Below are 17,119 nucleotides of genomic sequence, written 5' to 3' on the forward strand. Positions count from 1 at the left end.
TCTCAGCCATGGACATCCTCGGATCACCAAACACCACAACTTGTGACTGTGTAGAATCAGGTAAAGACTGTTGCTGCTCTAACTCCATGGTCACCTTAGCCAAATGAAACTGTGACTCCTTGAAAGCCAACTGTGTACTCTCAAGAATCTCAGAAGTCACCTCAAACCGCTCAGTAAGCTCACTCACCTCATCTTCCTTGGCCAACAATGCATCATATGCTATACTGCACCACTCCATAAGATAATCTATGTCGGCTACCAACTGCATATAATTCTGTCTCAAAATCCGAATAGCCTCCCATAAAGAGTGGATCTTTGTAAAGGAAAGATAACTGCCTTCTTGCTCATCACTAGTAGGAGAACCCCATCCATAAACTGTTAACAACTAACGAGCAGCATTGAAATGCTGGCAAGTGACAACAATGTCTCAGTCACTAACTCTCAACTGATTAGACACATGATGGCACTGGCTTGACTATCTCCTACAAACCTCCTCTGATGCACTATCTAAAGGAGTATCCTCAAAGTTACTAGTCTCTAGAGTATTACCATCCATATCCTATGAATCAAATCTAAAGCTCATATCAACATACGGAGTATCAAAAACATTAGCACTGCTGTCTAACTCCTCTGTACCCAAGGAAACTAAGTCTTCAAAACTGCACACTGCATCCTCCTGGATGTCATCAATGCCAATATGATCCTGGGACTCATCTGTACACATTGCCAAATATGAAATATTATCAACACATTCCAGCAAGTATGGTCGACTGGATATATGAACAAAGCCCAACACTGGTGTATAAAAAACAATACCAACATCGGATAAGCTGCTAGCACAAGAAAAGACAACACTGTGCAATCTGCTAATCAAATCCATGATAGCACCCAAACAATCGTTGCTACCAAAAAGTGTTAAAGATTTCCAGTCAACTGAATCCCAAATGCCAATATAAAAATCTTGAGTCCATATCTGTAAACTATAATCAGCTGGTAACTCAAGCAAAATCCTCACCTGAGTAATATGACCAATACCAACTAATTCCACATACCTGTCTGACATTATCCCTATATCTTGGATGTGAATGCAAGATGAACTTGCAACATTATCAATGTCCACATATGATCTACCATTCGTAGAAAGATGAGTATTAGGAGTGCAAGATGAAACTAAACTCAATTCCATGCCATGCTTATCCCCATGTCTCTCCCAATCTTGTAATGCCAATGGAGTATTCACCAAAGAAGCTCGAGTGTCCTCAAGCTTGTGAGAAAGCCTGTCAACTTCCTCCTCCTTCCTCCTCAAGGCATCTGAATAGTCTTTGAAAAGGCTAAGAAGATGGTCACAATCTGATAGAAGATGTAAATAACTCAACTTCATCGTTCCCATTCCTTCCCTAATTGCTTGTAAGTCAACACAAGGATACTTTGCCTGAACTCCCTTATGTCTACCCTATAACTGAATCATCTGAATGTGATCCTCTATCATATCTCGCATCCTGTCATGATGAGATAATGAAGTCACAATACTATCTTTGTTCACCTTCAGCTGGCTGGACAAATCATGTGAAGTACTACCTACCTCAACCTCATGTGATGAAGCATCTAACTGTGCCTGGTACTCTTTCTCAGCAAAGTCATGAATGCTCAATGTCTGCTCATCTCTACCAGGTATCTCACCATCATGCACAAAAACATCCTCATAATCATCATCTAAACCCACTACCTCCTGTGGTAGAGTAGAATCTAAGACCTTTGCCTGGCTATAAGCTAGTTTCTCAAACTCCTCATGCAAGTTCTTGGTAATTGTGTCATCTGCCCTGTGAGAAAATCTGCCAAATAGAAATCCAGTCAACTTATCCACCTTAGCTGGGTCGGACATGTCATTCATCATACGGTGGTTCTCAACCAACTGTTCAGTCATGTCATGGCTTATTTTCATAAGTTTATCTCGAATGTCTAAATAACCATCCTTTCTACTGTTTTGACTCTGGATATCAATTGTCCAAGATCGTGTCCTTTGAGACTCTGTACTATACCTGTCCATTCTGGATAAAATAGAGTGTAACCCCAATAGGATATAACTTCTTCAAACACCAAGAACTAACATGCAAATGATTAGAAGTAGCATGCAACCATAGATTTTGACATGCAACTGATTAGAAGCAACATGCAACCACCAAATTCACCAAGAACTAACATACAAATGATTAGAAGTAGCATGCAACCATAAATTTTGACATGGAGCTGATTAGAAGCAACATGAAATCATAAATTATGACATGTAAGATCTGGGTAGTTATCAAAACTAACATGCAAGATCTGGGTAGTTGTCAAAACTGACACGCAAGATCTGGGTAGTTGTCAAAACTGACATGCAAGATCTGGGTAGTTGTCAAAACTGACATGCAAGATCTGGGTAGTGTCAAAACTGATATGCAAGATCTAGGTAGTTGTCAAGACATGCAAGATCTAGGTAGTTGTCAAAACTGACATGCAAGATCTAGGTAGTTGTCAAAACTGACATGCAAGATCTAGGTAGTTGTTAAAACTGACATGCAAACTTCTACAAACCCTCAGGCTGGCAAGCTCATAGCTCTGATACCACTGAAATTTCTCTTTTCTAATTTTACATGATATTTCAAGCCTCAAATCAGATCTTTAAAATTAAACAACCAATATTACAAAGATCCACCAATTTCTCAATAAAATCCAAATCGGGTATGATTGAAATAGTGCCAAAAGCTTCACAACTTCACAAATTATTAATAAATCTAGAAATAGAAATTTTTACAGAAATTTCAGCATCATAACAGCCTAAAAAATGACATTTCTAGATATATATAGCCTTTACACAACAATTCACAAATGTAAGACAAAAACTATGCTCATCGGGCTCCCGAAATTAACACAAAAATGCCCGGAAACACCACAAAAACACTAATAATCTATCTCAAAAGTTTAATCATGTCCCAATACATATATTCAACTCTATTTTAACACCTTAAAGTCTGAAATACAGCAGCAACCCAAACTGATATGAAATACTCAACTGTAAACACCAAACTCATACAAAAAAACACACTCGAAAACCCACAAATCTGCATTGTTCAGCACAAAGGAAAACTCTGTATGAGCATGCACATGGAATGGCTTCAAAATCCCATCCTTAGCCTTCTTGGAAACCTGCAAACTCTCATTCTTGGGTCTCCCTGGAAACCTGCAAACTCGTGTTCTTGGGTCTCCTTCTCCACAGGTTTGGCAGCCTTTGAAGAATAACAAAGAATGAGCAAAAATCAAGTTCTGGAATCAGCCCAAAATGCCTCCAAACCCCTTAAAAGAGGGCATAACTGTAACTCACGTCCAAGAGAGGTTAATGAAACATATTTTAATAATAATTTTCATTTATTAGTCCAACGGTTTCCAAAGATTAACCCCCTTTTTCCAAAACTTCACTTTCTTGGGCCTGCCTGCCTTAGCAAAGATTATTATTTTTTAATTATTTGAAAAGGGGACATGACAGTCTTTCATCTCAAACTATTCTCCCAAATATTATTGAACACTCAAAATCATAGAGGTGAGCTACCTATAATAATGATATCATCAACATATAAAATAAGTATTAATAGATCAACATGATGATGCTAAATTAAATTGTAGGATCAGAACAATAATGTTTGAACTATGATGTAGGCAAGAAGGAATCCTTCTTCTCATACCAAGCCCAAGTGGCTTGTTTGATACCATATAAAGACCTCCTAAATGTTTACACCATATAAGATTCCTACAAAAAACCTTGAGGCTACTTTATATATATGTCCTCTTGTAGGTGTCCATGCAAAAAGGCACTCTTCACATCCATCTAAAATATTGTCTATTCGTAAGAACCAACAAGAGAGAGTACAAGGAAAATACAATTCATCTTGGTGACATGAGAAAAGGTTTCAGTGTAATCAATACCCTCTGCCTATGAAAAACCTTTTGCAAAAAGATATACCTTGTACCTATTAATAAAACCATCTTTAGAAAACTTGGTAAAGTACACGTACCTACATCGAACCAACTTTGATAATGATCCTAAGTGGAGTTCTTTATCAAAGAATAGTACTCCTCTTCCATAGCCCTATCCCACTCTAAGTGTCTTTTTTTCAATGTAAAAATCGTTAGATAATCTATAATGGCATGTCTCAATAGTCTAGTATTAAATGTATGAGCATGAATGCTACAAAAATATGAAGGATCTCCTTCCATAGGTTCAACTACATCAATAGTATCATGAGCCCACTTGGGAACTTGTTGAACATATGGTAGAGGTGGGGAAGTTAGATCATCATTAGGATCTTCCTCAAAGGATACATAATCTTGTAGAGGAGAAGAGGAAATACTATGTAGAGAGGGAGAAGATAGTGATGGAGGCTCCATTTGAGGATAACAATGCTCACCAACAAAAAATCTATTGAATTAGGCTTAAATAACCTTTAGGCCTTCACATCCTCGCAAAAAGAAAAAGAAAAGAGTGGTTAGATCTTCCTCTCCATAGATTTCCTCTAAGAATTTGGAATAAATGCCCATGCATCACTAAAAAAATATGGAATCTAGCAATCAAGCTTCACATGGGTCAAAGCTTCCTTAGGATTCAAATTTTACAATGCCTTGATTCTAAATATAGTTGGCACAATTGATAGCTTCACCTCAAAATGAAGAAGTCATAGCTCAAAACTATATCATACATTTGGCCATCTCTCATAATGTTGTGTTCTTTATCTTAGTAGCCCCATTTAGTAACCTTATATATAATCACTATAAATGATAACCCCTTTTGATAAACACTAGCACATGTAGAAATAGACCTAAATGTTGCACTTCAATAAAATCATTCTTTGACGAAGTCCACACACAGAACTACTTGAACCAACAATCAATCTAATTTCACACTATGATCACAACATCTTCAATAATCAACATGTCAAAACATCAAAAAGACACAATTTTCAATACGAAAAACAATTAATAAAGGAACTAATAATGAATTAGAATGGTTGTTTACCTACATTTTTTAGTGAGTGTTTCATTTTTTCTTCATTTTCTTTTAATGATGTTCTTATGCTACTTGATGATCTAAATTAATTTATGAGATTGGTTAGGATGGTTCATGACCATTTTTTTTTTCTATTTTTCAAAATTCTCTTTTATAGTATTGGGCACGACTCCATGCCCCAGGGTGGATAAGGTCATTTTTTGTTTTTTGTAGAGTTTATTTTTACATAAAAGGCTTACATTTTTTCTCTATTGCTCTATGCCACGATGTGTTTCATTCCATCTTCCATATCAAAGCAAAGCTCTTATAACATACAATGTACCTAAAAAATAAGATTTATCATTTACTTATTCTTCTTAGTCTCATTTCCTTCTCCTTATTGTATCAGTCATTGTCATTATTTTTGCTTTTTGAAAAATCACCCTCTAGTCAATTTCTTGCCAAATTTTTTGAGGGGGCATCCTACCTCCCTTCTTTTGATTTCAATGAGGAATGCTTCTTTTTCTTTCTCATTGTTTTTCTTTGATAGAATTCTCATAATTGCATTATATCAAATAGGGGCAAAGTGTAGATGCTAAAAAATGATTCACACCTACTCGTTCATTACCTTTATGTTTTGATATGTCACATTTTCTCAATTCACTAAATTTGATGTTTTGACCAACTTGATCATCATTTTGACCTATTTCACAAATTATTTGAACATCTTTTGATATGTCTCTCATCATCTACAACCCTTTTCAATTAAATGGAGATCCTTTTAAAATTGATTCATATCCAATCTAGACCTTTTGAAATTGATTCAAAACCATTTAACTATCATCAAAATCACTTGTAATAAACCTTAATCAATAATTACCATCAATCCTTTAGGCATTGTTACATCCTTTAGTGCCTTGTCAATAGTCATCAATTCATGTCATGTGTCCTAGGCATGTCACCATTTTATGAATTCAATCCTTAGCATTGTCATGTCCTACAATGACATTTCATTTAATTTTAGTTGTCATCACCAATCCTTTTATTAATTTTTTCTATAAGAGTGAATAACCCATAGTTTACTCCAATGTCTTAATCATTTAACTAATTCACTCTTATTAATTCATTCACTTTACTAACTTTCTCAATTAATTAATATTTATTAATTAATTATTCCATTTTGCATAAATTTGGGGAAATATATATTTCCTAATTTTTAATTTCAATTTTGTGAGTCAATTATGAGTTTTTAAAATTCAAAAATCTTAACTCTTACACTTTCTCTCTAATTGTACATCCACTTCCTATTTTCTAGCTTCCACTCTTACACTTTCCTCTTTCAAACTTTGACACTTCCCATTCCTTTTCTTACACCTTCAATTTCATTTTCCACTTCTTCTACCAAAATTTTTTACATGTTTCTATGCACATCTCTTACAATTTTTCATAATGTGCCACTTTATGAAACATTTTATAATTTAAATCTTTTAATCATGACAATTTTCTAATTTGTGCAATTTAAATATATGACAATTTCTAGTTACACCTTTTTCCTTCTGATTCTTGCATTTGGATCTCAAATCCTATAAATTGACCTCTTATGCACTTGTTTTTGTTAACCACATTCTCCTAGTATTCTCATTATCATCTTTGCATTTTGTCATCATCATCATCATCTTGCCAAGATCAAGAACTACATCAAATCCAAATCTATGGATAAGAAATGAGAGCATATGAGATACATTTGAAAGGGGGTTTCTTGTTTTAATATCTTTTGATTCCAAATGGATTTTATGTTAGGATAGAATTGTTTGCATATATTATGTTGAGATTTTTGGTTTTCTCTTATTATTCATGCTCATCCTTTATCTAGCCACGCATACATAAAGCATTATCATGCAAGTAGACCATTATATTACTTAATAAATTTGTTAATATAAATCTAACTAAGAGAAATTATCATGAATCAACTACACAAGTGTGTGATTAATCACCTAAATACTTCATGAGATGGCATAAGATATGTTTATTCAGATAAACTTGATTTCTATTTTCCCAACTAGATGATCAACTGAAATCTCTAATACAAAATTCATTCTCCAAGATTTAAATAGTCCCTATTGGGAAAAGACATCAGCAAGACATAAAAATGTAATGTGCATGTAGCCAAGGAAAAGGTTACTTCTTGAGATGATATCACACAAATGAGCCTTTTTTAACTAGAAAATCTTCATCAATATTTGACTTTGTATATGCATGATTATTGGTGTAGGTGCACCTAGGGATTTCCTAGACAATCTAAGGTTTCATGTTTTTGTTGTATGGGTGTGAGCCTTAGGTAATTTTAAATGTGTAATATACAAGGTCATGTTGAACATAGTAGGAGTACAATGGAGATTTTGTTCATAGGATCTTAGAGCCTTTTACTAGGTGTAATTAAGAGGTAGCAAGTTGTAAAGTCATCTGATTGGCCCAAGGCATGATTATGATGACATCATGATGTCAATAGGGTCTAGGAAGAGTTAGGGTGAGGTTATTACCTTAGTTAAGGTTTGTGGTTAATTTTGGGAAAATAGGAGGGTCATTTGACCAAATTGGGAAAAAGTTGCTAAAAGATGCAAAAGTTGCATTGTGCAACTTTGCAACTTTTGTCAAGAAAAGTTGGAAATTATTGGAGAGGAGTCATAAGGGGTAAATAACTGCCCAAAAACCTTATATAAATCATGAAAATACCTATGAATAGGCTTGGATGCTCATTCCACGGAATGAGAATTTTTGCAATCAACATTTGAAGCTATTTTGTGAGCAAATCCTTTGTTTTTAATGATAGTAGGTAGTTAGAAGTTCAAGATTCATACTATCACTTATGAATCATTTTTATGAAATTTTTTATTGATTATGTGTGTTAGTAGTTGGAAGTTTTGATCAATTTTTTTTTACCTTTCATAAAATTAGTCTATTTGTACATTATCACTAGTTTTATCTCGGCAATTGTTGAAGATGGAGCTCTAGCTTACTTACCCACCATTAAATCTATATGGCCTCTTGGGAATATTTATTAGACTCCATTTAAATTATATGTATAGAATATAGGTCCCTCAAATGCAATTTTTTTTTTTAAAGGTCTTTTTCCCAAGTGCATCTCTTGTGAGTCTGCATAGGGAAGACCATTTAGAAATCAGTACATCTTGCAGAGGAGAAAATTTAGAGTCCAAATTCATTTTGGACATGGAAGAATGAAGTCCTACCACCATAAAATTAACTAGAGAGGTTCCTACCAATCATAGAGAAAGCCCAAAATAATAGAGATTATTGGAGTAGCTTGTGAAGCCTAAAAATCCTAATTTTCACTTAATTTGAGTTAGGGAAATTGATGGAATGGTATGACCCCAAGACCCAAAAAATCCTTGAGGGGATGACCAATGAACCAAGAAATTAATTTTTTTTTAGGGTTCTTTTGGAAGGCATAGGAGAAAAATCCTATTTTCTCACTATACGAGACCTAATTAGGGCTACTAGCCCTTTAGGCCTATTTGTGAAAAAATTAAGAGATTAGATGGGAAGATGAATTTGGTGGGGTTTTGAACACAAATTAATTGGTTGAGTGGAAGTGCTTGACAATACCTTCATACCTCTATAAGGCCTAGTTCAAGTTTTGGAGGTTGTGAGCCTTTATGTTTTTTTAAGGGCTAGGGTGAAGGATGTGTTAATGCATCAAGTTTTGACTTGTTTGGGACTCAAAATTGCAAAAAACCTTTAAAAAATGGAGTGTATATGAATCAATATCCCACTAGAATAGTCTATTCGAAAGGATACTATGATCAGGTATGAGATGATGATGATAACATCTCCAAATTGTTAAAGGTTTAGAGAAATGAGATGGATTGTTTTTATTTTTTATGTTCATAGCCATGCAATTTTGTGGGTTTCTTATATAGAAGCTCACCAAATGTGAATAAGGAATAATGGAGGAAAAGTTTTTCAATGAAAAATTAGTTTTTATTTGATTGAAGATGAATACATATAAACCATATTTGCCAAGAAAATGAAGTAAATCAGAAGCCATCATCATGGAATGTGAAAAGACCAATTACTTGGGGGTCACTTGCATATAAAATGAGGATGGCTCCAAGAATTTTGTCCCACATGCATGGTGCTTGAGGTTTTTCACATGTTTTTATAACTAAGCAGTTCATATCCAAGTATATAAAATTTATAGAAAATGGAAGCTTTGTTGGCATGGCACCCAATTGGCCAGCTCAACAGACAAGTAAATTTTGACCATGGTGGCTGATGATGTAGGAGATGACATGGTGATCCCAGTGACCATATCAAAAGGTGAAACTTGGCATGTAGCCTAAGGTAGTCATGATCTCAAAGGAGTTAACAATGCAGTCAAAGAGGAAGTCATGAAATAATGCCTGACGGTTAAGCATAGAATCAGGGTCATTTGAGAAAACCATGAGACATAGAATCAAGCCAAACACTATTTAATCAACTTAGATCAATGACTCCAAATGAATTTTAGGCTGATTTTAGTAATAGTTGACTTATATTCACATATTCTCTAGAAAGAGGACATGCAACATACTTGACATAACATCTATTTTAGCATCATCATCCTTTAGTGTGTTACACACCATTCGATCAACACAGATAAAATGATGCTAGTTGTATTTTGGGCCAATTTTGGCTAGAGTAGTCTTTCTTTCTCAAATGTCATAGAAAGAAGACATAGGCCATACAAAAATCAGGTGACAAAGAAGACATGTGGTAGTGTGGGTCCCTCATGTGCTAATAGAGCAAGTGACAAGGATCAGGTGAGAAAATTAGAGGCTACCACATGGTAGTGAGTCTAGTCAGATGTGGTATTCCAAGAGAAAATTAGGAGGTGCCACATGGTGCCTAGATAGCAGAGATGTCCACTTAGTGGTGATGCAGTAATGACTATGTAGGGATGAGCTAATGGGTTATTTCCATGTGTTAAGGTGGGTCAACCCAATTTTTACCTGGATTCAAAAAGGAGGGAAAACAAAAGACTTCCAAAATTCAAAATTTTGATCATTTTTCCTCAATCTACATGTATATGTCAATTAAATTGAAAAGGATTTTATTATAAAGTTTAGACTTTATAATAAAGGTAAATATTTGCAAAAAATTAGAGCCTATTGATTAGTGTTTGTATGATCTCCAAACTATTCAAGAAAGAAGTCTACAAATTCTAGCCAACTTGATATGACCCCATCAAGAAGTCCTCTATACCATTCAGTTGTATCACTAGTCAAGGATTGTAAAAACAATTTCATGGAAACATATTCATTATGTTGCTTAGATTCCTAAACTACATTTTTTAGATTGATAACATGTGTTTTAGCAAATTGATTTTCTTCCCCTAAACATTTAGGTATGATGGTTCTCAAATTATTTGATATGGGATTTGGGTATCCAACTATCCCTCTAAAATTTGGTTGCTTATATATCTCTCTGTTGGAATAGTTTAGAATAACTGAGAGGGGGGTGGGGTGAATTAGTTATCTAAGGTTTAAATGTACAAATAAAATTTTTTAGTACTACAACTTATTCTTATGTATGCATTGACCATTCAATAACTTAAACATATGCATATTGTTGTCCTATGTCAAAATAGCTTTGCAGAAATATAAACATGTAATACCACAAAATCAATCACACATTTTGACACAAGAATTTTATGTGGAAACCCAATTTGGGAAAAACCACTAATAACATGCTACCAATTTTCACTCTTATGAAGTGAGCCTTGTGAGGAGCGAACCTTATTAAAGGTTACAATGCACACTATTAAATGTGACCTAGTTAAAGGATTTCAATCACCCTATTAGGAGTGATCCTTTTTAGAGGAAATTAGAACATTCCATGAGAATGTCACCTTATTAAAGGATTTACTAATGACTGTTAAGTCAACCTTAATCCAAAGGATTTTTCCAAATTGATACAATTGTTAGAGAGTAACAACAAGACTTATTTGATAACAATAACAACTCACTTGAAAATTATAGATCTCACATTCAGTTCTCCATTTTACTTGGCATTCATCCTCTTAATCTTTAATAGCTTGTTAACCCTTCAAGCCTTCATCACTTTAAGCCTTCTTGCTTAGTATGTCAACTATAGACTCTTCTATTCAGCCACAATATAAAGCAACACCTTAGACTTCTTGTCTTCCTTAGGTTCTCACACATGAAAACTATTACTTCTGGCCTATTATCTCTATATAGAGAACTTATATCTTTTTTAGCTTAACCACAATCTTCCATTCTAAGGTTTGGTAAGATTCAATAAATCTGCCCACTTTTCCATTTTAAACCTTTCTAGAAACTTCCTCTATAATCCTCTTTGAATTTGCCTCAAAATGGTTTATCTTGAATTTTATGCCTCCAGCTCATCATAACTATCTTCGACATGCTTCATGCAATTCAAGAAATCAACTTTGTCAGCTCAGATTTGTTAAATATTCAATCTAACTCATTATACTGGCACTCAGCAATAACACTCTATTTTCTTGGTAAACACTAGGTTTCTCAACATCCACTCAGTCTATACTAGTGCTCGACACAAACTAACTTTCTTCACTTGGCACCAACTATATTTCTCTTGCTCACTCATACTAAACTTATTGCTCAATTTCAACTAATTTTCTATTTGACCTATACTAATTTTTCTCTTCTTGCACTATTTTCTCGATCAGGCTTAGCAGACACATTTCTTTACTTATCCTTCTTCTAGTCTTTTCTTAAGTATCCTTTCATTATAGCCTTAAGTATATAAATAATAAACTATATCATCATTGTCTTGCTTGGTCTTAGTGGTCCTTTTATACACCATATAACTCAATCTTTCTCTAGGTTCTCTTGTTATCCTTTCTTTTAAAATCCTCTTCATCAATCAATTAATTGATAGCATTCAGACCAAAGTAAGCAATTTTCTTACCAACAAGTAGTAGGTTTGACATTAGTGACAAAATAATGATTATTCCATGACAAATTTCATCAATCTTCTTCACTTCAACAATCTCCCTCTTTTGCATTGATGGCAAACCAATACCAACAACACCAGCAAAAAGAAACTTAATATGTTTTATTGAAATCTCTCTCTCTATCAGTATGTGAGCCTTCCTCTATATACTCTAATCTCTTCCCCTGATTTCTCCCTCTTCTAGTCTCATCCCTCTTTGACAACAATACCAAAGACTTGTCAAATATACAAGCAAATATAATTATTTTTGGTTCTCCCTCTATCACATTGCATGTGACTGTAAATCTTCTATTTTCAGCTCCTTTAGTATAGGCATGTCTTAAAGTAAGATCTACTACATAAATTTGTAAAATATGTCATCTAACTCAGTTGATGTAGGGCATTACTCTTTCTTTTTAAGTAGCTTTGGATAGGAGTATCACCCCTAGTTTACCACTAAGATATTCATGTACATCCTTAGATAAAGCCTTTGTCAATATGAAAAGTATCTATTCTTTTGTACTTATATATTCCATTCTCACTTCTTTGTCTTCAAATAATTCTCTCAAGTAATGATACTCTATTGCAATGTTCTTTGTCTTTGTGTGCACCATAGGGTTCTTTGATATTTTTATAACACGTGTATTGTCATAGTAGAGTACCTTAGGTTTAGTAATTTCCTCCTTCATTCCTTTGAGTAACTATTTGATCCATACCATATTTTTGCAATTCACTACATCAACCACATATTTAGCTTGAATAGTAGATTTAGATAAACAATTTTGTTTCTTTCTAATCCGGGTGACCAACCTTTTTCCTTCTTTCTTCAAGTACAAATTGTTATTGTCATCAGTCTTCTCAAAACTAATCTTCACAAGATAGTTGTGAAGCCTTTCATACCATGCTCTAGGAGCTTGCTTCAAACCATATAAAGCTTTGTGTAATCTACACATAATTTTCTTGTTGTTTGGATCAACAAATCCTTCAGGTTATTCTATGTAAACCTCCTCTTCTAGAATACCATTCAGAAATGATGACTTAACATCCATCTAATAAACTTTAAATCCTTTGTATGTAGAGTAATCAAGAAAAGTTCTTACTCCTTCCAATCTTGCAATTGGAGCAAACATCTCTCCATATTCAAATTCTTCTTCTTGTGCATATCCCTTGCAAACTGATCTTGCCTTTTTTCTTGTGACTTCACCATTCTCATCCATTTTTTTTCTGTACACCAACTTGGTTCCAATACCATTCTTGTTCTTTGATATGGGTACTAAAGTCCATGTTTTGTTCACCCTTCAAGCCTTGATCACCTTAAGCCATCTTTCTTTGTATGCCAACTACAAACTCTTCTATTTAGCCACCATATGAAACAACATTCTAGACTTCTTGTCTTCCTTAGGTTCTTGCACATGACATCTATTGCTTCTGGCCTATTATCTCTATAAATAGAGAACATAGATCTTTTTCCACTTAACCAAAATCATCCATTCTAAGGTTAGGTTAGATTAATTAAATCTACCCACTTTTCCATTTTATCCCTTTATAGCAACTTCCTCTACAATCCTCTTTGAATTCACCTCAAAATGGTTTATCTTGAATTCTATACCACCAGCTCATCATAATTATCTTCCACATGCTTCACACTATTCAAGAAATCAACTTTTTTGGCTCAAATTTCTTAAATCTTCAATCTAACTCATTATATTGGCACTCGACAATAACACTTTGTTTTCTTGACAAACATTGTCTTTTGATGCTTGACCAAGAGTAGGTTGCTTAACATCTACTAAGTCTATACTGGTGCTTGACACACACCAACTTTATTCACCCAACACCAACTATATTTCTCTTTCTTCACTCATACTAAACTTGCTACTTGACTTCAACTAATTTTTAGTTTAGCCCCTACTAACTTTTCTTGGATTACACTATTTACTTAATCAGGCTTGGCAAACACATTTCTATACTTAGCCTTCTTCTAGTCTTTTCTCAAGTATCCTTTCATTATAGCCTTAAGTAGATAAAATTTACACTATATCACCAATTTATAGGTTGGTCTTAGTGCTCCTTTTATACACCATATAATTTCAACCCTTCTCTGGGTTCTTGTGTTATCCTTTGTTTTCAAATTCTCTTCATCAATCAATCAATTGATAGAATTCAAACCAAAGTAACAAATTGTCTTAGCAATAAGTAGTAGGTTTGACATCAGTGACAAAATAGTGATTGTTCCATGATAGGTTTCATCAATCTTCTTCACTTCAACAATCTCCTTTAAACACTCTCAACTATTATTGAGGTTCTTACCCCGTGATAATGAGAGTTTTGATGCCTTTGATTATTTATAACACTATTTTGATTATTTTAATTATTTTTTCTCCAATTCTTTTCAGTCTTATCTTTTAATTCTTATTTTCATTAGGAATGTGACTAGTTTCTCCACTTTTGTTATATAAAGGATTACTCCTTACATTATTAAATGAAGAAATTTTAATTTTGTGAGGAGGAGTATACCTAGCTAGCTCAATTTTTTCTCTTGTTGGCTTTGGAATGGTGATGCCATCCCTCTTGGCACCTTCTCTTTCTAATAATGCACTAGGAACTTTCTTTAGAACTTTAGATGCTTTGCTAGGACATGATAAGATTTGAAGAGCTTAGCTGAGTTTTGGTGAATCTTCATTTTCCACATCCTCTTCTTCATCTATATCATCATCTACATGATGAGTTTCATGTTGTTATTGATTAAGAAATGAACACACATTATGAAATGAATTTTCCTCTCCTTGTTCATTACCTTCTTGATAAAATTTATCCATTGAATTGCACTTTTTCATAGAAAAAATAAAAGACCAATCATTTCCTAATTGGGGAATAGAGTCAATAACAATGTTTGTTTGAACCATCTAATTACTTGGAGAAAAGCACACTTCTATACATTACTAGACAAAGAACTTGAGATTATAAAAGCCTAGTTAATTGAATTTAATTTGAACAGTAGTGAAGACAAATTACTCAAAACCCATGCATAGATTTTTCTTATCGAGGATTTATTTCTTCAAATTCAATCCATCAAAAAAAATATAAATTCAAGAAGATGATTTGAGAATTCCAAAAGTTATGATCTATTCATGAATTTTAGAAGATAAACAAAGTATTTGCATTAATTGTGAAAATCAATTCAATTGGGCGGTGACTGGTTGCAATGTCTATATCTATGCTACACATTAATATATTCATACCTTTGTATATATCTAGGTGCCTATGCCTATAACATCTTGGTACCCCTTCTTATAGAAGAAGAAAGGGTGCAAAAGAGCTTTAGACCTTTAAAGAAAATTAACTAATAACTAATTAAAACCATTCATAAGATTCTACAATGATAAGATTTATAAAAGAAAATGTCACAAATATCAAATTCTATTAAGAATTTCTTCAAAATCTAGGTTCCCACAAAGATAGTCAAAACTCAACCAAAATGGTTCTAACCTCAACTCTATCTTCTTCAAGCCCTAGCTCCTGCACAATACTAATGTAACTTGCATAATTCTTTTGCAAATCCTAGGCTCATATCTACATTCTATTAATAAAATCAAGTTGGTCCTCCTCCACTGGTGATAAATCTGGCTACATAATTGGTATTGGGTCGTCATTTTCATTGTATGCTTGAATGGGAAGTGCCATGGTGAAGAGTCTTTTAAATTTGTACAAGAATAGAATAGTAAATTTTTAATACAAGGAAATTATGAGAGAATGTTGTCTTCTAATGTGCTTACTCAACAATGGTTAGTAAATGCACTAAACTTCAACTAGAAGATCACACACACAAATGAAAAGAAATTGTCACATCTAATTTTTTGCTAATTTATGATAGAATGAAAATGTACTTAGCCTTTAATACTCATGTTTTTTGTTGGAGTTAAAAAGATATATTCAAAATGCAAATCTTTGCAAATTTGGTTTGATTAATAGACATAGCAAACACAAGCATGAAATCAGGATGCCAAGAAATTAAGTCGTGTAAATTGGCGACATCGGACATAGAGAACTAATGCAAAATTGAAAAATCAAAACCCACCGAATCCTTATTGAGCGAAATCGTGAAATCAAAGGTGGCTTAAATCATCACTCTTGAAATTGAAAAATTAGAGGTTCCTTAAAATATCATTCCCAAAATTACAAAATAAGAGGCCTACTTATCATCTCCTTGTGGAATCACAAATTAAAAGGCTTTTTCATTTCCTCTTTTCAAGATCAAAAAATTAGAAGTGCCTTAAAACATCATTCCCAAAATCACAAAATTGAAAGCTTGGCAAATGAATATAAAAACAATTTGTCACTGGAAGAATTTCAAGGCTCCATCACCTATCACTAGGCAATCCTAGATCTCTCCCTAGTTCACTACAGAGCATCTGCATCTATGCCAATATATCTCCTTTAGGTGGGAATTATGTTGGCTACTTTTGCATCTCCTCATCTCCTCCTCCACCCTCCTAGTGTTGATCTCCTAGCACTACCAACTATGCTAGATCCTTGACTCTCTTTCTCTATACATCCCCTCCAATTGCATCCAAGGTGCCTATCTCACCCTAATTCTACACATGCAAAGCCCTTAATGCCTCTCCACTATTCATAGCCCTAGGATCCAATCTAACTATTTGCATAGGCACAACAACTAGAGTCACTCTTGGTGGCAGGGGTAGTGCCTGTGCCTATTGCACATCTAGTTGTGGTGCTTTGGGTAGAAGATCTATGAATCTAGGAAATGGATGGGCCATGAAGTAATCCCTATACTTAGGAGTGACTATATCATCAACAACTCTAGCATATACCTCTATGGATCTAGCCATGGACCCTAGCCTTTTCTCACCTCATTAATGAAGTTGGTGTAAGATAAATACTCGTATGGTATGTCATGCTATCAACCAAATACCTGGGTTAATGAGAACCTCTCAATGTGTTATGATGATCTTCCAATCAATGGATAAGATACCAACATGTAGCCCAATTGAGAATGGGCACCATCCTATGGCTCTATGTCTTGCCATAGACTCCATGTAACTAACATGAAATCATCTAGTTGTCACCTCTAATAATCTATCTTTGCCA

This window comes from Cupressus sempervirens, chromosome 5 (assembly GCF_028749045.1).
Source record: "Cupressus sempervirens isolate cs-2001-9-10 chromosome 5, ASM2874904v1, whole genome shotgun sequence".
Lineage (NCBI taxonomy): Eukaryota > Viridiplantae > Streptophyta > Pinopsida > Cupressales > Cupressaceae > Cupressus > Cupressus sempervirens.